The sequence below is a fragment of the Panthera onca genome, chromosome B2 (genome assembly GCF_046562875.1).
Source record: "Panthera onca isolate mPanOnc1 chromosome B2, mPanOnc1 haplotype 2, whole genome shotgun sequence".
NCBI lineage: Eukaryota > Metazoa > Chordata > Mammalia > Carnivora > Felidae > Panthera > Panthera onca.
Genome location: NC_138343.1, coordinates 147,253,143 through 147,280,858, shown reverse-complemented (window position 1 = coordinate 147,280,858; position 27,716 = coordinate 147,253,143).

Sequence of the window (27,716 nt, the reverse complement as noted above, 5' to 3'; positions counted from 1 at the left end):
ATGAATAAAATTTCCTGTTTTTAAATCTTAAATGGGCAGTGGGAACCTTCTTTCATTGAGCAGAGATCATAATTTTCAATCTACTTGTAGTGAAAGGTTTTCTCCTCTCTCTTCTGTCCAGAAAGATGCCTCTATAATTCTACAAATAGAAATCTCTTATAAAATTACTCTTACTGGAGGTAATTTTAAATTCCCCATTTTATTTTTTAATTTTTTAAAATGTTTATTTATTTTTGAGACAGAGAGAGAGAGAGAGAGAGAGAGAGAGAGAGAGAATGAACAGGGGAGGAGCAGAGAGGGAGATAGGAAATCTGAAGCAGGCTCCAGGCTCTGAGCTGTCAGCACAGAGCCTGACTCGGGGCTCGAACTCACGAACGCGCGAGTCGGTGCTTAACCAACTGAGCCACCCAGGCACCCCTAGATTCCCCATTTTAATTAAGCACAGGGTATTTGGGCAGTATTTTTATCTGACTTGACTTTTCAAACTTCTTACAGTAGATATATTGATAATCTTGTCATCCATAGTACATATTCCTTAATTTGGACTCTACCCTAAATATTACACGGAACTTAATATTTTTTGCAAGACTCAAATTCTCAGCTCCGTATATATTAACCTATTTGAGAGTGTTCGGAATACGGGAGCTCTCAACCTCGCTCTTTTGCTTCTGCCGTGGGACACATTTCCATAATCTCAAAACCGGAGGCACAATTTAAACTTGCACAGAGGTTAATATTATAGAGCTCTTGGGCCGCGGAGCTGACGGCTTCTCCCACACTTGAATTCTGATTTTTCTTCAGGAGGACCCTACGTTTTCATTCACGGCTGATGCAGATGTTACAGATGTAAGTGAGCAGCCTCAAGCGGTTGCAGAGAAAAAACCGGTTCTTTTCTGGTTTCATCTTGTCTCCCGGTTCATTTGGACGAAGCTTCCCATTGAGCCTAGACATCATTCTAACACCCCACGATGCAGAGTGTAAACTCAAGCCACGTTCTTTCTGTAAGATGATGGAAAAACTGCGTCAGGTCGGTGGGGAGGGGAACCATGGAAATAGCACAGCAGGGAATCTTGCATAGACACACCATATTTACATTTCCATACTTGGATCCCCCTCCTTCGTAACAAAATTTTTGAGCGCAGTTGACACACAAGGTTACGTTAGTCCCCAGGGAGTCAACCTCTCTGTGCAATGATTCGCTGCGCTCACAAGTGTACCTTCCACGGTCACCGCACCAACAGGTTACAACATAATTGACTATCTTCCCTATGCTGTGCCTTTCCCCCCCCCCACCCCATGACTTATTCACTCCATAACCGGAAGCCTGTACCTCCCCTCTCCTCTTCTGCCATTTTACCCAGCCCTCCCCTCCCCTTCCCTCCTGCTGCCACCACTTTGTTCTCTGTATTTACAGGTCTGCTTCTGCTTTCCATTCATTTGTTCACTTGTCGTTTGAGATTCCACCTCGGAGGAAAATCATGTAACACTTGTCTTTCTCAGCATGACTTATTTCACTTAGCATAATATATACCCTCCAGGCCCATCCAGGTTGTGATAAATGGCAAGATCTCACTTTTTTTTTTACGGCTGCATAATATATAATATACACCCACATCTCCGTATCCATTTATCTGTCGGCAAACACTTAGGTTGCTTCTGTATCTTGGTTGTTGGAAATGCTGTGGCAATAAACAGAGAGGCGCCTGTATCTTTTCAAATGAGGGTTTCTCTTTTCTTCACGTAAATACCCAGTAGTGGAATTATTGGATCATATGGTATTTGTATTTTTAATTTCTTTGAGGATCTTCCGGGCTGCTTTCCATAGTGGCTGTACCAATTTATGTTCCCACCAATAGTGTGCAAAGGTGTCTTTTTCTCTACGTCCTCACAGACACTTGTTATTTCTTTCATTTCTGATTTTAGCCATTCTGACAGGTGTCAGATGATATATCATTGTGGTTTTGATTTGCATTTCCCTCATGATAAGTGACGTTAAGTATATTTTCATGTGTCTGTGGGCCATCTGGATGTCTTGGGGAAAACGTCTCTTCAGGTCCTCTGCCCATTTAAAAAATTTTGTTTTAATGTCTATTTTTTTGAGAGAGAGAGAGAGACAAAGGGTGAGTGTGGGAAGGGCAGAGAGAGAAGGAGACACAGAATCTGAAGCAGCTCCAGGCTCTGAGTTGTCAGCACAGAGCCCGATGCGGGGCTCGAACCCACGAACCGTGAGATCATGACCTGAGCTGACGTCGGATGCTAAACCCACTGAGCCACCCAGGCGACCCTGTCTGCTCATTTTTTAATTGGATTATTTGTGAGTTTTTGTTTTGTTTTGTTTTTGGTGTTGTGTTGTATACATTCTTTATATATTTTGGACATTAATTCCGTTTCAGATATATCATTTACAAATATCTTCTCCCATTTAGTAGGTTGCCTTTTTGTTTTCTTGATGGCATCCTTCACTGTGCAATAGCTCTTTGTTTTGATGTATTCCCAATAGTTTATTTTGCTTTTGTTTCCCTTGTCTTAGGAGACATATCTAGAAAAACATTGCTGCCGTCAATGTCAGAGAAGTGACCGATTGAGGTCTCTTCTAGAGTTTTCATGATTTCAGGTCTCACATTTAGGTCTTGAATCCATTCTGAGTTTATGTTGGTGGCCCAGTGTCATTTTTCTTTTTTTTTGCATGCAGCTGTTTAGTTTTCCCAATGCCATTTATTGAAGAGACTGTCTTTTCCCCATTGTATATTTTTGCCTATTTTGTTATGGGTTAATTGATCATACAAGTGTGAGTTTATTTCAGAGCTCTCTGTTCGGTTCCATTGATCTGTGTGTCTATTTCTGTTTCAGGAACATACTTTTTTGATGACCACAGCTTTGTAGTATGTCTTGAAATCTGCGATTTCCACTCCCCTGTGACTTATCCTCACAATGTTTACAACTTACTCTTGATATACAGGTAAAAACACACATAACAAAAGGTCACAGTGTCTCTTAAAAGGTTTACTAGGAGTTTCACAGAAAACTGTTCCTCAGACCACAGAAAGACATGATTGACACATGTGGCTGGGAAATGATATTGGCAGTTTTCTTTCTGCCGCAGTGAGCGTGCCTGGCGAGCATCAGGTGTTCATCTGGACGTCCGATGTTTGGGAATATCTTACTGTTTCGAAATCTGCGATCTCCTTCATTATCAGCGTCTTCCTTAAGTTTTCTTTATGGTTGATTTATTTATATGAATTGTTTCGTATTCTCTTTATTCTGTACTCTTCCTCGTACCTTTTAAAGGATTAGTTGTATTATTTTTTGCTTTCTTTGCCAGAAAGCAGAGTTTAATGGGAGTTTTGGGATAAAATTTGCTAGCTACTTATGATGGAGAAAGTCATGATGGTTTCTATTTTCTCCCCCCTGACATCCATCTTTAGTTTTTTAAAATATTTTTTTAGGTTTTAATTTAAATTCCTCGTAGTTAACATGCAGCTAGTTAACCGTTAGTTAACCTACAACAGACGGTTGTTCAAGTGTGCAACATAGCGATTCAACCCTTCCATTCAGCATCTTTATTTTAAACATCCCTTCCCCACCCCTGCAACACGTTGTTGCTGTATTTGGCATTAAAGGTGAGAAATATCTGGTAGTTAATCATCTGAGAACACTAAGCTGATCAAAAAGGCATAGTTAATATGTGACGGGGTATGGAGTTCTGTACAAATCAGGGAGATAGCGGAGTCTAGATTACAGAGACTTGTTGCATGGTATTGTTACCAAGGTTGCCATATGCAACAAGTCAAAATACAGGGCACCTGGATAAACTTGAATTTCAGACAAACAGCAAATGGTTGTATAGTGCGAGTATATCCCAATGCAGTATTGGAATAAACTTACGTGAAAAATAATAGTGCTGAACATATACTTACCCGATAGAATTATTCATTATTTATCTGAAGATCGAATTTAACTGGAGGTCCTGTGTTTTGTCTTACAGCCCCAGCCATTATCTATAATGACTTTACAAAAGGTAAAAAATATTAAATTGTGACGAGGTCTACTTGCTGTTATCTTCACTACCCTTCAAATGTCAGATTTCAGCCAAATGTCAGATTTCATTATGTATTTCTTTTGGTAACAGTGAATTGTCATCTTTCTCAAATTTCTCACCATAAATTTTGATGGGAAATATGAAAAATATATTTTCATGAACATCTAACTATCCAGCTTTATTTACATGGATACTTGAAAAAACTGCCTTGTTTGAACTGAAAGTTTAGTCAAAACTTTAGTCAATTGTTTTTTTCTGGTAGTTTTTTTTCAGGATCAATAGTTAAACATCCAATCAAAGTATTACACGGTTATTTACTCTAATAATTAATGAGAATCGACCTAATTGAAAACAAAATTGAGAAAAATGATGTTGAGTGTCTGGAGGTTATAAATAATCTCAAATGAAATACTTCTAAGTTTATTGCTAATTTTGTATTTATTTATTTAATTTTTTTAACATTTATTTGTTCTTGAGACAGAGAGACAGAGCATGAACGGGGGAGGGGCAGAGAGAGAGGGAGACACAGAATCGGAAGCAGGCTCCAGGCTCCAGGCTCTGAGCCATCAGCCCAGAGCCCGACGCGGGGCTCGAACTCACGGACCGCAAGATCGGGACCTGAGATGGAGTCCGACGCTTAACCAACTGAGCCACCCAGGCGCCCCAATTGTTTATTTATTTAGAGAGAGATTAGGGAGGGGCAGACAGAGAGGGAGAGAGAAAGAATCTCAAGCAGGCTCCACTCTGTCAGTCCGACACAGGGCTTAAACCCACAAACCATGAGATCATATCCTGAGCTGAAACCAAGAGTCGAGCTCTTAATTGACTGACCCACCCAGGTACCCCTCTAATGAAATAATTCTTATAAAACATAAAACAAACTAAAACAAAAAAAAATGCTTCTTTTTTTTAATGTTTTATTTATTTTTGAGAAAGACAGACAGACTGTGAGTGGGGGAGGGGCAGAGAGAGAGGAAGGCACAGAATCTGAAGCAGGCTTTAGGCTCTGAGCCGTCAGCAGCACAGAGCCCGATGCGGGGCTTGAACTCATGGACCCCGAGATCACGACCTGAGCCAAAGTTGGACGCTTGACCAACGGAGCCACTCAGGCATCCCTGAAATACTTGTAATGTAAGAAGGCATAAAAGCTGAACTGTTCTAGTTGATGCATACAGGAGCTCATATCTTTGTCCCCATTCAAATTTCAGATGTCTTTGAAGATACTAACTTGGAAATATTTGCTGCTTTATTTGTGGTGCACAAATAATCAAACTACGATGAAAAAAAATTCCCAAATATAGGAATTCTAGGGTTTTGTTTTGTGTGTGTGTGTTTAGAGACAGAGTGTGAGCTGCAGAGAGAGAGAGAGAGAGAGAGAGAGAGAGAGAGAGAGACTTCCAAGCAGGCTCTGCACTCTGAGCTAAACCTTACATGGGGCTTGATCCCACGACCATGAGATCATGATCTGAGCCAAAACAAGAGCTGAAAGATTAACCAACTGAACTATTCAGGCAGCCCACAATTGTAGTTTTTGATAACTTCATGTCCCATCTGAAATGGGTTAGAGCACAATTAGTTTCCAAATATTAGATTTTTTTCTTAAGAACAGTAATTAATTCCTACCAAAAAATAAGGAGATGCTGATGGAGAGAGAACGGAAGGGCAAAGGAACAGGAGAAAGAACAGGAAGAGAAGGATCAGAAGAAGGAAAGGAAGATGTTGAGTTAGAGTTTAGGGATTGGATTCACAGAGTTTTTTTTAACAATGTGAGTATGATATGACATGCCAATGTGTGTTTGTAATGCTTAATTTTATGTCTCAACTTAATTTTATGTCTCAGAGAGGGAGGCAAACCATAAGAGACTCTTTTTAAAAAAAAATTATTGTCAAATCGGCTTCCATGCAACACCCAGTGCTCATCCCAACAGGTACCCTCCTCAATGACCATCAACCACTTTCCTCTCTCCCACACCCCTCCCCCCCAGTCCTCACTTTGTTCTCTGTATTTAAGAGTCTCTTATGGTTTGCCTCCATCCCTCTCTGTAACTTTTTCCCCCTTCCCCTCCCCCACGGTCTGCTGTTAAGTTTCTCAAGATCCACATGAGTGAAAACATATGATATTTGTCTTTCTCTAACTGACTTATTTCACTTAGTGTAACACTCTCCAGTTCTATCCACGTAACTACAAAAGGCCGTATTTCATTCTTTCTCATTGCCAAGTAGTATTCCATTGTGTATATAAACTACATCTTCTTTATCCATTCGTCCGTTGATGGACATTGAGGCTCTTTCCATAATTTGGCTATTATTGAAAAGAGACTCTTAAATGCAGAGAACAAACTGAGGGTTGATGGGGGGCAGAGGAGAGGAGGAAATGGGTGATGGGCATTGAGGAGGGCACCTGTTGGGATGAGGACTGGGGGTTGTATGGAAGCGAAGAATCTTGAGAATCTATCCCCGAAACCAAGAGCACCCTTTACACACTGTTTGTTAGCTAACTTGACAACAAAAGACCTGGCTTTGATCCCGATTAATCCTGAAAGTGATTATAAAATTAAATGACACAAAATTTTTTGAGTTGCAGAAACTGAGCGTTCAAAGAGTATTTATTTATCATGTATGCATGCATTCGTTCTCCCATCCATCCAAAGATGGTTAGTGTGTATGTAAGATGTGCTTAATTGCTGGGACTGAGAGCCATGAGGAACTCACCACAAATGTCCCTACATCTTGAGGACTGTCCCCTCCGATGATATTCCTAATTTCAGCATCTACCCATGTGCAGATAGCCTATCCTCATGAAGAATAGCACCATCAAAATACTCTTTCTTTATTGATCCCAAGTCAAACATTTCTGACATGAATTTTCTCTATCCTGGTCAACCTCATTTGGGCTGAGCCATGTTCCTTTTAGCATCAAATTGAGTACTCCAGGTGAGTGCTGAACTGTGCTAAGGACAGAGAGTGCAGCAGGGTCTGTCATCAGCACCATATTTTGCACAATCTAAAATCCATGATGATTTGAAAAATAGCTTTTGATAGTTGTCCAATGAAGAAAATGTATGTTTATTTGTAGTTTTACCATAATACAGTAAGCTAACTACTTTTTGGAAATTTAGATTTTATTCAAGTTTAAAATATTATAAAACTCTGTGGTAAATGTATATATTAAAATTCTGTTGGAATTGCATGAAAGCATTATTATATCTTGGTTACAGTTAATGCATTTCCAGTGTAAAAAAAAAATCATCTGATCAGTAACATGGATACACTTCACCTCATTAAGTTTTCTTTGATTTCTCAGTAACGTTTTAGAGCCATATTCATATAATTCTCACAAAAGTCTTCTTAAGTTTATTCCACCTTATTTTGTGATGCCAAGTTTGAATTCTACTATTTCCAGTCATTTTTCTAAATAATTATTCTGGTGGAAAGGGATACAACTGACTAAGTGAAAGAATGAAGAACGACTTAAAAATCACATGTACTAGAGAGAGGATATTCTATTTATTAGTTGAGAAATTGAGATATATTTTTCATACAGTAAATGTGGAAATCTTAATTGTAAATCTCAAAGGATATTTACTCATGTATATACTGCACAGACTGATACAGAATATATCCAACACCCATAATGCTCCTTAACGCAGCATCTCAGTCAAGGTCCCTGCCAAAGGTAACCACTATTCTGACTCTAACATCAAAGGTAAGTTTTTCCTGCTTTTAAATTACATACAAATAAAAAGACTCTTAACTATAGAGGACAAACTGAGGGTTGATGGAGGGAGGAGGGGATTGGTTAAATGAGTGATGGGTATTAAGGCGGGCACTTGTGATGAGCACTGGGTGTTGTATGTAAGTGATGAATCACTAAATTCTACACCTGAAACCAGTTTTACCATTAATGGGAATTATGGTATTATGGAAAATATAATAAAGGGACATCTGGGTGGCTCAGGCGGTTAAGCATCCAACTCTTGATTTTGGCTCACATCAAGATCTTAACGTCATGGGGATTGAGCCCCATGTGGGGCTCTGCACTGAGTGTTGAGCCTGCTTGGGATTCTCTCTATCCCTCTCTCCCTCTGCCCCCCACTCGTGCTTGTGTGCCCTCTCTCACAAAGAAAGAAAAAGAAATTACATATAAATGGGACCATAAAGAATGTAGCCTATCCTCTCTAACTTCTTTCACCCGGCATTTTGATTGTGAGATCCATCCATGTTGTTGTGTGAATTAGTACTGCCTTGTTTTTCATTGCTGGAATTGTATCCCTGGAATAAGTCCCAGGAGGTTATGATATTATCTTTTTTATATATTGCTGGATTTGAGTTGCTAATATATTGTTTAAGATATCTCTGTTTGTGTTAGTGAGATAAACTGTCCTGTAATTTTCTTCTCCTGTAAATCCTCACAACATTTTGGTATCAAGGTTATGCTGGCTTCATAGAATGAGTGGGAAAATATTTCCTGATTTTTGTATTCTTTGGAAGAAGTTGTGTAAGAAGTGATGTTATTTCTTCCTTGAATATTTGGAAAAAATTCACCAATGAAGTTATGTAGACCTAGAGCATGCTTTCTTCAATAGATATTGGAAAATTTAGGTTTTATTTTACTATTATGAATGTTTTACCAAATTGTGATTTTTTAAAGAATGACTATGTTTCATCTCTAAAAATTTATTGGCATAAAGTTCAAAATAACCTCTTGTTAATCTTTTACTATCTCTAGTATCTGTAGTGATGTCTCCTTATTTTCCTGATATTAGTAATGTTTTCTGATTTGGAATCAGTCTTGTAAGGTGTATATAAATTTTATCAATGCTTGCAAAGAAATAACTTTTCAAACATGTTGATTTCCTCTATTGTACATTTTTTTCTTTCATTAATATTTGGTCTTTAAATTTTTTTTCCTTACCTCTGTTTAGCTTGGTTTTATTTGTTGTTCCCTTATCCAGTTTCTTAAGTTGAAAATTTATGCCATAGGTTTTTGACTTTTGTTTTTTCTCTCAAATATATTAATCTAACACCATGAATTTCCCTTGAAATACTAATTTAGATTTATCCCACCTATTTTTATATATTTGCATTATTATTCACCTTAAACTCTTTCTAACTACCACTATAATTTCTTCAATGACATGTGGACCATTGAGAAATGTGTTACTTACTTCCCAATCATTTTTGGATTTTTTGGTTTTCTTTATGTTATTGTGTTCTAATTTGATTCAAAGTAGTCAGAGAATCTTTTTATTTAAATTTTTTAATGTATTTTTTTTTAATTTGAGGATAGTTGATACACAATGTTTCATTGGCTTCACGTGTACAACATAGTGGCTGGACAGTTTTAAACATTATGCTATGCTTGCTGCAAGTATAGCCACCATCTGTCACCACACAACACTATTACAGTATCATTGACTATGTTACTTACGCTGTTCCTTTTACTCCTGTGGCTTTTTCATTTCGTAACTGGAAGCCTGTGTCTCCCTCCCACTGTCGCTCATTTTGCCATGCCCCTTCCCCCTCCCCTGTGGCCACTGCCAGTTTGTTCTCTGTGTTTATGGGTCCGCCTCTGCTTTCTGTTTGTTTATTCATTTGTTAAACTTTTTTTTTTAATGAGCCAGGTAACATCTGTTTTGGTAAATGTCTCATGCTTAGGAGTACAAATTGCATAGTTGGTGGTTCATACATGTAAGCTGAATAATCATGTTTTTCAAATTCTGTATACGTTAGTGATTTTATGTATGCTTATTCTATCAGTTACTTAGTTCTCCCACCATGGGTATGGATTTATCAACCTCTGCTTTTAACTTCTATGAAAATAATTTCTCTTCTACATACTATTGTTGACTTATGTTTCTTCACCACTTTTCTTAATTTTAAATACATAGGGTCCATGTTGAATCTCCTATATCTTTTATATTACTTATTACTTATACTTATTTTTCGATTCTATAATTGATTACTACGTTGATTATATACAATAGAATTATGACGAATGGCAATAATGAACTGGGGTACACTTAGTTGCATAGTATGTCTGTGTAATTGTTTCATTAACAGGCTTTACTGTTTAACTTTTTTTTAATGTTTATTTTTGAGAGAGAGAGAGAGAGAGAGCAGGGGTGGGGCAGAGAGGGGGACAGAGGATCTGAAACAGAATCCATGCTGATGGCAGAGAGCCCTGACACAGGGTTCAAACTCACGAACCATTAGATCATGACCTGAGCCAAAGTCAGATGCTTAACCAATTGAGCCACCCAGGTGCCCTCTATTTAACTTTCAAGAAGCATGTTGGGTATTGATATATTTGTTTTTATTGTTTTTAGGACACATCCTCTTATTTTCACATATAATTATCATTTTAATCAGGAATGAATATTAAATTTTATTGCTTTTATCAGAATGTTCATAATGATCTAGGATAGTAGTTGATTATGAAGTTTAACCTATTTTTACAATTTTTAATTCCCCCTACTCAGCTTTGATACTGTTATATTGAAAACTAATAGCATTTTGTGTGTTCGTGTTTTACTTGAAAAAAATTGCTCCTACATCACCAAGAGTTTGGACTATAGCTTCTTTTTTTTTTTTTAATGTGCTATTTTTAGTCAGGTTTTGCTAAAAGAGTTTTCATTAGGTGAAAGAAGGTTTTGTAACTTTTAGTCTTTTGAGATCATTTGGATCAAATTTTATGTATATTGAAGTTATTACTTTTAAGCCCAAGAGAAATTGTTAATAAAAATTATTGGTAAAACTCTTTGAACTTAAAAACATTTTAAAGACAATTATGTTATACAATTACATATATGTTACATGATTATTGACTTTTTCAAGCGTTCTTTAATTTTATGTATTTATTCTTTGAATGTTTATTTATTTTGAGAAAAAGAGAGAGAAAGACAGTGACCATGAGCTGGGGAAGGGCAGAGAGAGAATCCCACATAGGCTCCATGTTCAGTGTGGAGCCCCATGCGGGGCTGGATCTCACAAACCACGAGAACATGACCCGAGCTGAAATCTAGAGTCGTACACTTAACCAACTGAGCCACCCAGGTGCCCCAAGTGTTCTTTGATTTTAAATAATCCTTTTGTTTTCTAGAAATCATGAGGATACCATAGAGTTCCCATATATCCCACACCCAGTTTTTCCTATTAACATTTTATATTAGTATGGTATATTTGCTATAATTAATAGACAATAGTGATACACTATTTTTAACTAAGTCAATATCTTATTCTGATTTCCTTAATTTTAACCTACTGTCCTTCTTCTTCCTCAGGATTCCATCCAGGATTCCACATTCTATTTGGTAATTTAATGTAACCTATAATTTCTTAGAGCTGCCATAACTAACTACCACAACTTGAATGGCTGACTACACCAGAAGTTTTATCAAGGTGTCGACAGGGACGTACTTCCTCTGCAGACTCTCAGACAGAATCCTCTCTTGCCTCGCCTGAGATTCTGCTGTTACCGGACATTCTCGTCTTTTCTTGGCCTGTAGATGCATCAGTCCAATCTCTGCCTTCATCGTTTCACCTTTTCCCTGTGTCTCACCACACGGTCTTTCCTCTGCACGTGTCTGTCTCTGTGCCTATTCTCCTCTTTTTATAAGAATATCAATCATATCGGACTAAGGGCCACCATGAGCTCCTCTTAACTAATCACATCTACAAAACCCTTACTTCTGAGTTGTGGGATGGGCATAGGTTTTCAGGGGGGGGCACCATTCAACCCAGCATAGTTGTCCTGTCTCCTTAAGAAGGTCTTGGCTGTGACTGTTTCTTAGCCTTTCTTTGTTTTTGATGACCTTGAGGATTTTGAATAGTGCCAGTCATGGTCATGTACTTTATAGAATATCATGTTTTTCTCATGACTGGACTGTGGTTATGTATTTGGGAGGAAGACCACAGAGGGGAAGTGCCATTTTCATCCCCACATTCCAACATGATTTATCACTGTTGATGTTGACCTCGATCAATTGATTGAGGTACGTTTTCTTTTAAAATTTATAATCTGTTTGGGTCATTTCTAAAAGACAAATTTCCCTGGCATACTGCTTTTCAAATGAATTAATATACATATTGCATAATCATATTTATCATGGAGCTCGAGGCTAGTAGATCCAGAGACAGGGACAATGTATAAATGGATTTCAAGACAAGTTCAGACAGATGGGAATTCAGCCAAGCATTCAATGCCGTGGCTGATTTTTCGCAGCTTGAGCAAAAAGGAAGTAACTGAGTAAGGGCCCCAGGCTGCCAGGCCCACTGAGTAGGAAACAAGGGGGAGTTTGATGGATATTTCCTTGGATTAGAATGTGGTCTTGGTTGCTCAGATTACCAATAGATTATATAGATACAGGGAGACGAAAACCTATGGGGGTGCGAAACTGGCGGTTCCTATTTCTTTCCTACCCAGGGTACAAGACTGTCCTAAAAGTCTGTGCTTGTCCAGCCCGGCTCTACGTGATTGGGAATGGACACACAGGGGACAGTGGTCAGCCTCCTATGGCTGCCAGTTGTATGAGTGAGTCCTCTTTCTAAATCTGATGGTCTTACATCGGGTGGGGATTAGGCTCTGTGTAGAAAATTAATGACAAATGAAATGGAGGAGGAGTGGTTAGCCTGATAAAGGGAGCCAGTAAATAGATAATGGATACATTGGATAAACACAAAAAGAAGGAGGAGAAAGAGGAGAAGGAGAAGGGGGAGGAGGAGGAGGAGGAGGAGGAGGAGGGGAAAAGGGAGGGAGGAAGGGGGGAAGGAAGGAAATGAGGGGAGGAAGGAAGAGAGGAAGGAAGGAAATGAAAGAAGAAGGAGAAGAAGGAGGAGGAGGAGGAGGAGGAGGAGGAGGAGGAGGAGGGAAGGAGGAGGGGGAAGGAGATCTGACAGCCACAAAGTACACATTGAGAGTCTGAGAGCAACAGAATGACATCATCTTTTATCACAGATGCCCATGAGAGAGAAGCTTTTTGTCTGCAGAAGCCTCCTCTTTTGTTTGAAGATGAAGGGCCAGGATGGATCCCAGCAGGCGGGGGGAGTGTTTCATCCAGATGGGCCTTGATGATGCCGGCAGCGCCTTCTAGATGAACACTTGCTGGATGTAATTCTAGTGTTACTTTGTCTTTGGGTTTGCCTTTTAAAGCTATGTGTCTTTCAGGGGCCTCAGCGTTTTGATCAACTTGAAGTACGTTTCCTACAAGAGTGGCGGGAACGTGTTTAATTCTTTTCTTCATTTGACAGCTCGCAGAGTGAGACGTTGTGCCTCGAGCAGACACTGTGACGCCTTGCCATAGTCCCTTAAGTTTTAGCATTTCTGCACAAGCTTCGTTTCCTTCCCACCAACGGAAACTGCACTCTTTGCCTGACGGCTTCCTCAGACGGCCAGACGTCACTTTGCCTGGGGTGAGGGGCCAGAGGGCAAGGGGTTTGACGTCACCACATCCCTTCCTCATTGCTGCTCTGACACATGACAGGTGTGAGCGGAAAAGACACAGGATCCTGCACTCCCAGCTGAGAAAGCTCTGAGGCATTCGTTGTACACTGGCTTCTAGAATTCTCCATGAGGATTGAACTCTGGTTGACCGCGGTGATGGGTAGCTGGATAATGCCCATTCTGTAAACTCTCTCAAGCTTGTCTCCTCTCTCCACCTCACCCCACCCCACTCTTTGGGCTGGTGTTTCCAGGGGTTATTTCCCAAAGACACTGCTTACACACAAGTCCTTGTCCCAAGATTTGTTTTGTGGGGACTTTAGTTACTGTCAACAGTAAGAGTGCTTTTTGTTCTCCCCTTACTGTTTTTCTTTAGTCTAGCTCTTTCTCTCTCACTCTCCTTTAGGGAAAAACACTCAAAAAAATTTTTTTTAATGATTTATTTACTTTTGAGAGAAAGAGAGACACAGAGTGTGAGCGGGGCAGGGGCAGAGAGAGAGGGAGACACAGAATCCGAAGCAGGCTCTGGGCTCCGAGCTGTCGGTACAGAGCCCGACGTGTGGCTTGAACTCAGGAACTACAAGATCATGACCAAGGCCAAAGTGGGATGCTTAACCAGCTGAGCCACCCAGGCACCCCATCAACTTTTGGGGTTTTATATATTTGTTGTGTTTTAGTCTATTAGTCATTTGGAAAGTGCCCAAATTGTCACACTTTCAGTGATTGGCAACCCTTTTCATGTTATCATGTTATCTCTTTAGTTCCCTTCTTGTTCTTTTGTTTTCTTTTCTCAAAAATAAAATTTCTTTCTTTCTTTCTTTCTTTTTTTTTTTTTTTGAGAGTGTGAGTAGTGGAGGGGCAGAGGGAGAGGGAGGAAGAAAATCTTAAACGGGTTCCAACCCACTGTGGAGCCCCACACAGGGCTTGATCTCTCGACCTTGAGATCATGATCGGAGCTGAAAATCAAGCGTCAGATGCTTAACCAACTGAGCCCCCCAGGTGCCCATAGATGGTGCCTTTCTTTTTTGTGCTTAGTAATATCCCATTCTCTAGATGTAACACATTTTATTTATTCACTTACTGAACAACGTCTTGTTTGCTTCCAAAATTTGGCAATTATAAATAAGGGGGCTATAAACACGTATGTGCAGGTTTTGGTGTGGGCGTAAGTTTTCAATACATTTCGATACATTTTTCAATACAAAAACCAAGCAACATGATTGTTGGATTGTGTGGTCATAGTCTATGTAGTTTTGTAAGAAACTGCAGGACTATCTTCCAAAGCGACCGCACCATTTTGCTTTCTCACCAGCAATAAATGAAAGCTCTTGTCGTTTCACATCATCGTCAGCATTTGGTGTTGGCGGTGTTTCAGCTTTTGACCGTTTTATTTAATGGGTGTGTCATACTATCACAATGTTGTTTTAATTTGCATTTCCCTGATGGCCTATGTCATGAAACAGCTTTCCGTACGTTTATTCGCCATCTGTATATTTTGGTGAAGCGTGTTGACGTATTTTGCCTACATTTTAATTCAGTTGTTTATTTTTTTTTTGCCGTTGAGTTTTGAAAGTTCTTGGTGCGTTCTTCATATGACAGTCCTTTATCAGATGTGTCTGATTTTTTTCCCCCAGTCTCATATTTGTCTTTTTCATTCATTTTATTCTCATTTTTTACTTTTACTTTTTTTTTAAGTAGGCTTCATGCCCAGCGTGAAGCCCAACCAGGGCATCGACTCACGACCCTGAGATCAAGACCTTGAGCTGAGATCAAGAGTCAGACGCTGAACCGACTGAGCCACCCAGGCACCCCTCACTTTATTCACACTTTTTCAATGACATTTTCTATTGCAGGCTAACGTACACAAACAAACGTGCACAAAGTGTAAGCGTAAAGCTCAATAAACTGTCACACGATGAAGGCAATCTTATAACCTATACCGCAGAAGTTCTCATGAGGTTTCATTCAAACACTACTGTCTAGGTAACCTCTATATGGAGTTCTGTTGCCATAGATTAGTTTTGCTTATTTTAAAAGGAGTTAGTTTTTGCCTGTTTTAAAATAATTGTCTATTTAGAAAGGGGTTCATTCTGTGTCTGGCTTCTTTCACTCTAGGGTGTGTTTGGGAGATTTATTCCGTTTTGATGGGGAGTAATTTATTCATTTTCGTTATTGCACTTCATCGTATTAATGTAGCACATGATATTTTTCCACTTTCCTGTTTTTGGACATTTAGGGTGTTTCCGTTTCCAGGGTCAGTTATTATGAATAAAATTATGATGAAGAAACTTGAAGAAAAAATTTAAGGGCATAAATAAGATTTCTTCTGTATATACCTAGGAATGGAATCACTGATCATAGTGTAGGTATAGATTTACTTTCTAAGGAAAAGCAAAATACTTTCCCAAAGTTACCGTGACCTTTTACATGACTGCCAGCAATGTCTGAAAGTTTCTGGTTTTGTACATCCTTGTCAACATAGGGTGCTGTGAGTCTTGTCTTCCACCCACTTTAGTGTTTAAGGATGGGCAGAATTTGCGTTTATTTGATGATTAATGATGTTGTATTCCCAACTGTCGACTCATAGTTCTTCTGTTAAGTACGTGTTTAAGTCATTTGCCAATTTTTAATTGAGTTCTTTGTCTTTTTATTGTTCATGTTATATAAGTTTTTTACATTCTGGATGCAAGTCATTTGTCACACACGTGTAGAGAGAATATATTCTTCCAGTGTCTGGCCTTCCTATTAATTATCTTACCAGGGTCCTTTATCGAGCAAAAGTGTTTTGAACTCTTTTATAATGTTGTTGGAGTCCGATTTATAAATTTTGTTTTCTAGCTATTTCTTTTTTTTTAATTAAAAAAATTTTTTTTTAAACTAGCTATTTCTTTTTGTGTATTTTCTAAGAAATCCATGACTATTGCAAGGTAACTAACTAATTGCCTAACCAACTACATATATGTACGATCATATATTTATTTACATATTTACATATACAGTACTCTTAGTAGTGAACATATTGAATGTTTTAAGAACTCTGCTGCTGTATAAGTTACGCACCACAAATTTACCCATTTAAATGTAAAATTTAGCTCTTTTGAGTAAATGCATTGAGTTGTGCATCCATCACCACCATCCAGTTTTAAAACATTTCACCCCACAATGAACCCTCAATGCCTGTTTGTAATCATCCCCTGCCCCAGGTAACGACTAATCTGCTTTTTGTACCTATAGAGTTGCCTTTTCCCATATTCATACACATAGAATCATGCAATACTGTGATAGGCAGAATTTAAAGTGGCCTTCATGACCTTGATCCTCGGGTATTTTAATGTGACTATGGTACTTTAAATGATAAAAGGGAGATTATTCATGTGGGCCTAATATAACCACTTTAGGTCTTTATTTTTATTTATTTATAAAATATAATTTGTTGTCAAGTTATCTAACATACAGTGTATACAGTGTGCTCAATCTTCTTGGCATAGATTCCCATGATTCATTGCTTCCATACAACAGCCAGCGCTCATCCCAACAAGTGCCCTCCTCAATGTCCATCATCCATTTTCGCCTCCCCCTTCCCCCCACCATCAATCCTGTTTGTGCTCTGTATTTAGGAGTCTCTTCTGGTTTGCCTCCCTCTCTGTTTGAAACTATCTTTTCCCCTTCCCTTCCCCCGTGGTCTTTTGTTAAGTTTCTCAAATTCCACAAATGAGTGAAAGCATATAATATCTGTCTTTCTGTGACTGACTTATTTCGCTTAGCATAATACCTGCCAGTTCCATCCACGTTGCTTCAAATGGAAAGTTTTCATTCTTTCTCTCTCATTGCCAAGTAGTATTCCATTGTATATATAAACCACATCTTTATCCATTCATCAGTTGATGGGCATTTGGGCTCTTTCCCTACTTTGGCTATTGCTGAAAGCACTGCTATAAACATTGGGGTACATGAGCCCCTATGAATCAGCACTCCTGGATCCTTTGAATAAATTCTTAGCAGTGCTATTGCTGGGTCACAGGGTAGTTCTAGTTTTAATTTTTTGAGGAACCTCCACACTGTTCTCTAGAGCGGCCGCACCAGTTTGCATTCCCACCAGCAGTGCAAGAGGGTTCCCCTTTCTCCACATCGTCGCCAATATCTGTTGTTTCCTAAGCTGTTCATTTTAGCCACTCTGACCTGTGTGAGGTGGTATCTCAGTCTGGTTTTGATTTGTATTTCCCTGATGAGGAGCGACGTCGAGCATCGTTTCGTCACAGTAGATCTTTAAAGGCAATGGGTTTTCTCCAGATTTGGAGCAGAAAGACAGGACTAAGCACTAAGAGGATTTGATGACTGTCTCGCTTTGGAGAGGCAGGAGGCCCCTTGTGGGACTGGGGAGGGGGGTGTCTGTGGGTTGAGAGGGTCCCCGGCTGACAGCCGGCCAGGATGTGAGGAACTCTTATCTTCAGGCTGCAAGCAGCCGGATTCTGCCAGCGACTTGAACAAGCTAGAAACAGGTTCCTCCCCAGTGCCTCCAGGTACTTGCCTAGCCTGACCTCCACCTTGAAGTCACTTTGGCCTGCACCAAAGACCCAGCCGAGCTGTGTGCAGATTCCTAACCTACAAGCGGGAGGTGCTCGAGGAGAGTTTTGTCAGCCACCGAGTAGAGTATGTGGCTGTTGTGATGCAACAGTAGAAAACGAATACAAACATGTAGTCTTTTGTGCCTGGTTGATTTTATTTCCATGGAGGCTCACATACATTGTTGCGTATCAGCCCTTCATTCCTTTTTAGTGACAAATAGTGCTGAGTGCAGTTTTAAATAGTTAATTTTAATAATCCTTCTTACGTTTAAGCAGTTAATAATATACAAAGAAAAACACTTGAGTGTATACATACTTATTGCGTGAACACATTCTATAAATATTCAGATGGGAGCGAGGATAAGTTTAGTTAGCGTTTATGTGTATAGTTATAACGTTTATTTACACTTACAGTTTTAACATTGATCCATGATCAATTTAATTTAGCTTGTAGATCAAAATGATCATTCATTGGTCAATTCATAATAACAGAAATCACATTAGAGGAAATGATTGTGGCTTCTAATGTTGGAAGGTATGGGGGAATTCACTGTTACAAATACATATTTTAGGGGCGCCTGGGTGGCTCAGTCGGTTAAGTGTCCGACTTCGGCTCAGGTCATGATCTCGCCGTCTGTGAGTTCGAGCCCCGCGTTGGGCTCTGTGCTGAGAGCTCAGAGCCTGGAGCCTGCTTTGGATTTTGTGTCTCCCTCTCTCTCTGCCCCTCCCCCGTTCATGCTCTGTCTCTCTCTGTCTCAAAAATAAATAAACACTAAAAAAAAAGAAAGAAATATATATTTTAGTTCAAAGGCATGGATCTCATTGATAAAATCTCATTTGTATTTTAAGACTTTTCGTTTTTATATCCTTCTAATAGGAAATTTAAGTTGATCTAAGATTGCAGAGAATACCGTGTAATTACACATAAAAATGATAGCCCTTCTCTCCACATCATGTTTACTAAATTAATCCCTTGAGGCTAAAAAAAATATAAAGGATAATTGCAGATAAAGTAAGAAAATGTCAATGAAATCCGAGTGAAATTTCTGCAAGTGGTGCAAAAAAAAGGAATGTAGTTGATGTGTGCTGCAGAATCACGTAATATCATCACTCTGTCTCTTTCTGAAAATGTGCTTATTTCAATCATCCGCATCGAAAAAACAGTGTATGGTAGAATGTGAGGCAACCCCCAAGCCCCCTCAATTTGGACACTAAGGTGTTTTAGCACCATTTGTTGGAGAAATTTTTCCTTTTCTTATTTAATTCTTTGGTGTTTTTGTTGAAATTTGATTTTCCACTTAAATCTCGGTGTAATTCTGGACTCTATTCTGTTTCATAATGTATTTGTCTATCTTCATTCAAACCCCGCACTGTCATGACGTCTGTTGCATTAGGTCTCGAAATCAGTTTGGGCAGGGGAGCCTGGGTGGCACAGCCAGTTGAGTGTCTGACTTCGGCTTAGGTCACGATCTCGCTGTCCGTGAGTTCAAGCCCCGCATCGGACTCTGCTGACAGCTCGGAGCCTGGAGCCTGTTTCAGATTCTGTGTTTCCCTCTCTCTCTGCCCCTCCCCCACTCATGCTCTGTCTTTCTCTCTGTCCAAAATAAGTAAACATTAAAAAAAAAATTAAAAAAAAAAGAAATCAGTTTGGGCAAACTCATCATCTTGACTTTTCTAACTTGTAATCGTAGTATGTATTTCACTCTATGGAGGATGCCTTTAATTGTGCTGAAAAAAGTTTTGTCATTTTTTGGAAGAGATCTTCAACAACTTTTGGTGTATTTATTCTTGATCATTTAAATGCTTGATATTACTGTAAATGGTATTTATTTTAAATTTTATTTCCAATTGTTCATTGCTTACGCATAAAATTACACCTGCTTTTTGTATATTGACCTTGTATGCTGTTACCTCGCAAAATTCACTTACTAGGTTTAATTTTTTTTTTTTTGTAAATTCCTTTGGATTTTCTACTTTTACAAACACATTATCTGTGAATGAAGGCCAGTTTATTTTTTCCTTTCCAATCTCCGTATGTTCATGATTAAAATATTCTGAAAGCAATTATGTTTGTGCATTAGAAATAGAAATGTCATGAAGTTTCGCCAGAGTGGTTTCACCTCCACCAAAACGCTTTGCGTTTTGTTTTTCTCACCCAGGAGCCCTGCTACGTAAAAACAAATATTTCAGTTTCCTGGACAAATATTCTGTGGAAGGGAGAGATTATGTAACAAGACCAAGAAACAGATTCTAAATTTTTGAATGTGAGCTAGGATTTGGACAGAGGCATTTCTGATTTCGAAGCCATCTTTAAAACGACTATGGATATTGACTCTTGGTTTGTCAAATAGCTATTTTTACATTTTATGCACAACATACAGATATGCTGTCTTCTTACATCACTGATAAAGTCTGAGCCAACAGAAAGACCTTCTATCACACCAATGAATGCGTGATGTTCGACCAGTCATAAAGCCACTCACGCAGACGTCAACATTCTTTCATGGACCTCCTCTTTAAATATTCCCAGTGGAAGTCCTCTGACATAACTGAAGAACAATACAGATTCTGTATAATAAACACTACAGGGATCCTTAAACCACAACTTCCAGTGTCAGAGAATCGTGCAGATTATTGGCATGGATCAATGACGGTCACATGAGTCTCGTAGGTTACCGAGCAATCTTTATTCACCTATTTATTTTTTGATTTATGAAAAGGCATTTCCTAAATGCCCCTTGGGCATCCAGTTGGCAATGAATATAAATTTAAAATACAATAAACCCTTCTTCTCTATAACATTTTTTCTAACATACTGCGAAAAGAAAATGCTACAGGGAAAGAACTCAACAGAGGAAATCATATGAGCATTACAAAGACTCATTAAATGTTGTACATTGGGAAATATAAATGGGTTTCACTGAATATTTAATTAAAATTAATTAAAAAGAAATCTCTCACAGGCTCCTATTGACTTTCTGTGTGTATGTCTAAATACTATTATATCCTATGGCAAAACAAGACTTCACTGCTATCTCTAAATAATGTATGCCTCACTATTGATATTATATATTATGCGTGTGAAATATGGGGTTGAATTATATATGCATATAAAATTATAGCCGATGATGTGAACGCCATGTTGTCAGGAGGGAATTGCGAATATTATAAAAAATCCTAGTGATGTTGTTTTTAGATTTTTTTCTGATTCAATAGCAGCGGCCTATCAATAGTGTCATGCTGCAGAGATCACACCTGATGGGAAGGAATAAAAGGATGGGGAGGGAGAGAAGGACTTCAGAAACACAGTCTACTTCCTGGACCACATACGGATTACGGTGACCCGGTGGCTGGAAGTTGGAAAGCCCGATGGAAGGGGAAGAAGGTGTGACAGGAGAGCTTTTGAGAGAGAAGGGTAATTCTTGGTTTCACTTAGCCAAGGCTTTCCCTAAGCTTATGAACAATGTAGAGACAGAGACAGAGATCGAGATGACACTGATAGAGATAGCTAGAGATAACTAAATTATGTTGTGGGTTTCCTCCTGCATCTTCCCAGGTCATTGACTCATAAAACGGTTTTCAGCAGGTCAGATCTGATGGATGTTCTATAATGCACTTAAACAGGGGCAGCCAGGTGGCTCAGTCGGTTAAGCGTCCGACTTCCTCTCAGGTCATGATCTCGCAGCTCGTGAGTTCAAGCCCCGTGTTGGGCTCTTTGCTGACAGCTCCGAGTCTGGATCCTGCTTTGGATTTTGTGTGTGTGTCTCTCTCTCTCTGCTCCTCCCCCACTCGTGCTCTGTCTCTCTTTCTTAAAAATAAATCGACATTAAAAATGTTTATCATGATTGACTTAAACACATTTGTGTGAGTGTCTCCTCTGAAAGTTTAAACAGAGCTGATGTCAGACTTTCAGCCAGAGACTCATCATTACGGCACAGGAAAGAGTTTTTTAGAGGTCTACTGAGGGAATTGAAAAATAATCACATATGGGTCAATTTTTAACAAAAACAAATTACATTTAGAAGCAGTAGCTGGCAGCCCCTGACTTCAGAAAGTTTGGGATAATTTATCGATAGAAAAACGTATTTTATTGAAAGACCTCATTCTGGTTGGGGAATAAGGCCTGTTTTGTACTTTAGGACTTTATGTTTGAGACTTTATGCATTTTAAAACTTTGAGGAGGAAGATGTTTGGAGACAGCACTTGGTTTTTCTGGTTGCAGAAGGCTACTCCCGGCATTTAGTGGGTAGAGGCCAAGGATGCTACTGACATCCTGTGACGCAGGGGACGGGACCCACCAACCCTCACCCTCACCGCGAGGAGACGTCTGACCCCCGGGTGCCACAGGGAAGTGAGCCGTTTCCTGATATGCTTGAAGTCTATGGAGACCAACGATGGGCCTCTGGGCCTGGTCCCGTTGACTTCACGCACAGACGTTTGTCGATGCAGAGCACATGTCTCTGACCATTTCTGACTCTACCTTATGGTAATTCGGAAGCTTCTTCAGGCACAAGCCCTCCGAGCATTTCCATGACAGGTCATAACATGGGATAAAAGCAGGCTTTCTCAGACATGCACAGAGGGAAGTCATCTTAACCAGAGGTGAATATTAAGGCTGCTTTAAAATACTTGAACAATCTAGCATTGAACCCCATCGTGTTGACTGTAGAAGCCATTTTTGTAACTTGCAGGTGCTGATGATACTACTGAGAAACAGAAAAATTCACATCGCCCAGCTGCCTCTGGGAAGTTTCTCATAAAACATAAACTCCCACCTGAAGAAAATGAGTCACTGTCTCTGTGTGAAAACAGACATTTCTCCTGAAAATAACAGTTTGCGTGGGCATGGAAACGTTTCACCTCTGTGAGAGAGAAATGCTCAAAAGTCAAGAAAATGTGCCACACGTTCCTTCAATCTGCTTTCTAAGCCGAGGTTTGCCTTTTGCCAGTTAAGGGGAGAGGGGGTGCCGTTTTCGCAGCGTGTCCAGACACGGGGATTCACTTCCGCAAGGCTTCAGTAGCCAGGTGTGTGCGTGTGTGAATGTGTGTGGGTGTGCGTTCGCGCGAGGGAGCGTATGCACACATGTGAGAGAGTATGATGGTGTTTGTGTGTAACTGTGTGCATGCAAACGAGTGCACGTACCTGTACACTACGTGTGTGTGTGTGTGTGATGCTCTCCAGCTTCTGCAGAGGAAGGAGCCCGTCGTCCTAAAGTCAAATGCTTCGTAAGAGCCCGTGTGCAGACGAAACCCCGGGAAAAACGAAGAGGCAGTTAGTTTCCTGCAAATGGCCTGTGGGTGAGACAGCTCTTGCCTCCTGTGGGGGTTTTCCTTGACCATCACAGGGCCGGAGGGCCACACGGGTCATTGTTAGAGAAGCTGCATACCCTTCTGTCTATTGGGCGTCCCTGAACAGGGCCCTTAATGACATCACACCGCTTCCCAGGCGGCCTTGCGTCTGCATCGCCTTTGCTGGTCGTGTGGCCCCAGGAGAGCTGTGTGAGAGCAAGAGCCCTTTCTCGTGGTTTCTTCTCATCTCTGCTTCATCCTCTGGTGCAACACAGACACTTGAAGTGGACCTGGACGTTTCTATTGTCAGGGTGCTGAGGCCTGGGGTCCCGGTGAGAACACAGCCTGAAGCACCCTTGGGGGCGCGTGGGGTCACAACTGAAATGCGCGGGGTGGGAAAGGGCGGCTGCTGGTGTGGACAGAGCCCACGGAGAGGCCAGGGCGGCTTCTGGGGGACTTCAATTTTGAGACGGGACTGAGATGGAGCTTTCTCCTGGAGGAGAAATGAGTCCAGAGAGGAATTTGAGACAAGAAAGAGTGTGAGGCAGTGTATGGCAATGAGGAAGGGGTTGGCTTGTCTTGGAAGCAATTGCTTGCCTCTGCCACGTACGTGTCCCCAAGAAGCGTGTTGGTCTGACTCTCTCTTGCTGTCTCTCCGTCTGTCTGCTCGGGCTGCCCTAACCCAATGCCACGCACTGAGTGGCTCTAACAATAGAAATTGATTTCTCATGACTCTGGAGGCCAAGAAGTCCAAGAGCAAGGGCCCAGCTGGCTGGGTTCTTCGGGAGAGCTCTCCTCGGGGCTTGCAGATGGCCACCTTCTCGCCGGGTCTCACGTGGGGTGGGGAGGAGCCACAGAAAGTAGGCTCTGGTCTCTATTTCTCTTCTCCTCAGGAGTCTAATGTGTCATGGGGCCCCGCCCTCATGACCTCATCTAATCCTAAGTACCTCCCAGAAGTGCTGCCTCCAGAGAGTGTCCCGCTGGGGAGCAGGGCTTCTGGGGAGAGTTTTTAAATCTTTATTCATCTTTGAGAAAGAGAGAGCATGAGAGAGGGGAGGTGAGGAGAGAGAGAGGGGGACAGAGGATCCAAAGTGGGCTCTGTGCTGACAGCAGAGAGCCAGACGTGGGGCTCAACCTCACGAACGGTGAGATCGCGACCTGAGCCAATGTCGGTCACTCAACTGACTGACCCACCCAAGCATCCAATCAAGGTGGGAGTTTTAAGGGGACACAGTCCTGCGTCCTACATATGATCTCTCAAGTCATCAACCTGTCCGTGCACATCCAGGCTGTTCGTGAAGGGTAAACACAGACTTGTAATTCTTATTCTATGGACAGTAAGGAACCAGTTTCAATCTCTATACAGAATGAGAAAGAACCCCATGGACAGAGATGTATTTTATAAAACTCAGTGCACAGGAGGTGATGAGGGTCCGACGGGAACCAGCCGAGATCTGGACAGGGGAGGGTGGAGTGAGGGAACACTGCAGACATCAAATGATCGAGTTTCACTCATTAGCTGAATGTGAGTGTACAGGAAGACTGAACAGGCGTGGGTAATTCTAGATATTGTAACCGTGTGCCCGGCGATGTCAGCAGCCCAGGAACCAAACACTGATGGGAATGTGAAATATTCAGAGGGGGAGGAAAGTGCAGGACTGTGGGCATCGCAGTGTGGACCAGCGCTCGTGGCTCATGAAAGAGCATGGGATTTGAAGTCAGGTGGGCTTTGCTACAAACACAGGCTTTCTTGTTCTTCCAGAGACCCCGAGCCCTTTGCTGCAAAACCAGGGTACTTGGGTGCTTCTTACAACAACAGTAAGAATTAACATATATAGCTTATATCATTTATAAATTATTCTTGAATAAAAGGTAAATGTGCTTGGTGTATAATAAGCATTCAACTAGTACCAGCTATGAGTATGTAACTCCCCCCCCCCCCATCATGGTAAATACATTGACAGGTAACAGGTGTACAGCTTTTGCTGAGTGAAAGGCGTGTTCTCAGTCCTTTCCAAACAGCAGCGTAACATTCTCCGAGTAAGATCGTGCGATCAGTACTTTTATCTCGCACACGAGCAAAGGGGAGACGCAAGAATCCAGCAAACAAGGCAGCAGGGGGAAAGTCACCAAGGGGGCGATGACGCAGAAGCCAAGAAGAAAACCGGAGGGGGGAAGGAGGGATTCGCTGTGTGTGCAGGCAGGTCGCCGCCCAGGACGAGGAGGACGAGGAGGATAGAGGCCGGGACGGCGCTGGGCTGTGTGTCAGGTCAGGACGAAGGAAAGGCAGGCCGCAGGGTGAGCCCACCTGGCCTCACGTGTTACCACTGTGTCTTTAACCGACATAAAAAAATAGAAATAAAAATGACTTCACCTAAGGCAGGTATCGAATTCCTCATTTGGTGTCTGCAGAAGACGTTCTGTTACCAAGGAACAGAGCCGTTGTCTGCCTCACATGCCAAAGCTGCTGCTTTCAAAATAGTTCCTGGATTGTGCCTTGACAAACATTGCTTACATTTTCTTCTTTATGGGTAGTTCGGTCGAGTCTTATTTACCCGACACGTCCTAGAGCGATGGGCTTTGAGTGTCACAGCAGGGCTCTCTCTGTCCTGGTCTGTATGACGCTGGCTCTGTGAAAAAAGCACCAGGAGGTCGACCAGATGCCCAAGAGGTCCTTAGTGAAGACGATGGACCATGTGTCTATTGAGACACAATGAGAGATGGTAGTTCTGATTCCGCCAGGATTCACCCGTTATTCACGCCCAGCCTCCGGAAAAGTTCTGTGGACGAGTTGACAGGGGGCATTTCCTTGGAAGAGTCTGCGGTGGGCTCTTGGTTACTTTCTTTTGATTTAAGGACTGGTGTTTGGCTCACGCTGGCGTGGGAAGGTGGAAAGAGGAGCGTAGCCCTGTAAGGGAGCCGCACTTCCTCCAGAGATGCATGTTTTCCAGAAGTTGTAGGTGGACTCCATGGAAAGACCTGCTTGTTGGTACCACGTGAGAGGGCACGGAGGTAGAAAAGTCAAAGCTCACGAGAGGGGAGTCCTAGGCCGGAAAGCAGCATCGTCCAACTTGCACGAGGGGGTAACCTCATCGTGTTACTTCCATTGTGCTGGAATCTTTGTGTCTGCGGTGGGCAAGGAAAACCACGTGTCTTCCAGTGCAAGGTGGTGTTGGCACTCGGGAGAGCTGGCTGTGTGCACCTCTTCTCTCGCTTGTATTTGGTGATGCTGCCTTGGCAATAACGGGTGAATCCTGGCTGGAGCATCTACAGCATGGAGGTCAGTAAGCACCACTAATCAAGTCCTTCTCTATTCTTTGGAAGGCTGGTCATTAGACATTACCAGCACACTGCTGCGTTAGGCTCATCTGTCCTTCACCCTGGCCTTGAAGGGATCCAGGAAAACCACTCGTAAGTTGGGGAGGATGGACTTAGATTTATGGACTCATTATGTCCGATTCAACGGGACGGACCCTAGGAGTGCCCTGAAAGATAGCAGATCTGATGGAGTTTCTTCAGGGGAAGGAAGGTAGGAAAGTTCAGTGAGGATGGCGAACAAAAAGTGAGTGCATTTCAGATTTTTAGATCTTAAATACATCTTTTTAAACTGGCTACAACTTGGGGCGCCTGGGTGGCTCAGTCGGTTGAGCGTCCGACTTCAACTCAGGTCATGATCTCGCGGTCCGTGAGTTCGAGCCCCGCATTGGTCTCTGGGCTGACAGCTCAGAGCCCGGAGCCTGTTTCGGATTCTGTGTCTCCCTCTCTCTCTGCTCCTCCTCTGCTCATGCTCTGTCTCTCTCTGTCTCAAAAATAAATAAACGTTAAAAAAAAAATAAACTGGCTACATCTTGATGGGGTTTTCCTATGGCGATGGAATCAGACCAGTTCTGGTGTTTTTGTGATTTAGAGATTACCTTATTAAGTAGCAGTTTACATATCAGAGGACTAGTCTTCTCCTGAGCTACTGTGAAAGAAATACTCTGTAGCTCTCCTTTGAAGTCTCAAAACAATCATTTCTCTAGGAGTCTGTGGTTTAAAAGCCTTACAATTAGAGAGACCTTAAAATAGTAATATTCACATGCGAACTGAGGCTTCTGTGTTTCATCAACGACAACAGTTAAAAACCAGGGCAAAACAGATAAGGAGTTAGGCTTTGTATGTGGAAAAATTCAAAGGAATCCCACTCTGGTCCTGACCATGAGAAAAGTCTGAAAATCTACACATGTTCAGCCAATGTGCTGAATTGTGAAGACTGACAAGGCTTTCCAGAAGAGAAGGAACACAAGAACGGTTTTACCTTTGGCAGCAGGTGGGAGAAAGAGGTGGCTGTTGTGAAAGTAGGTAAGAAGAAAGCAGATAAAATTTTAACACGTTCTTAAACGCC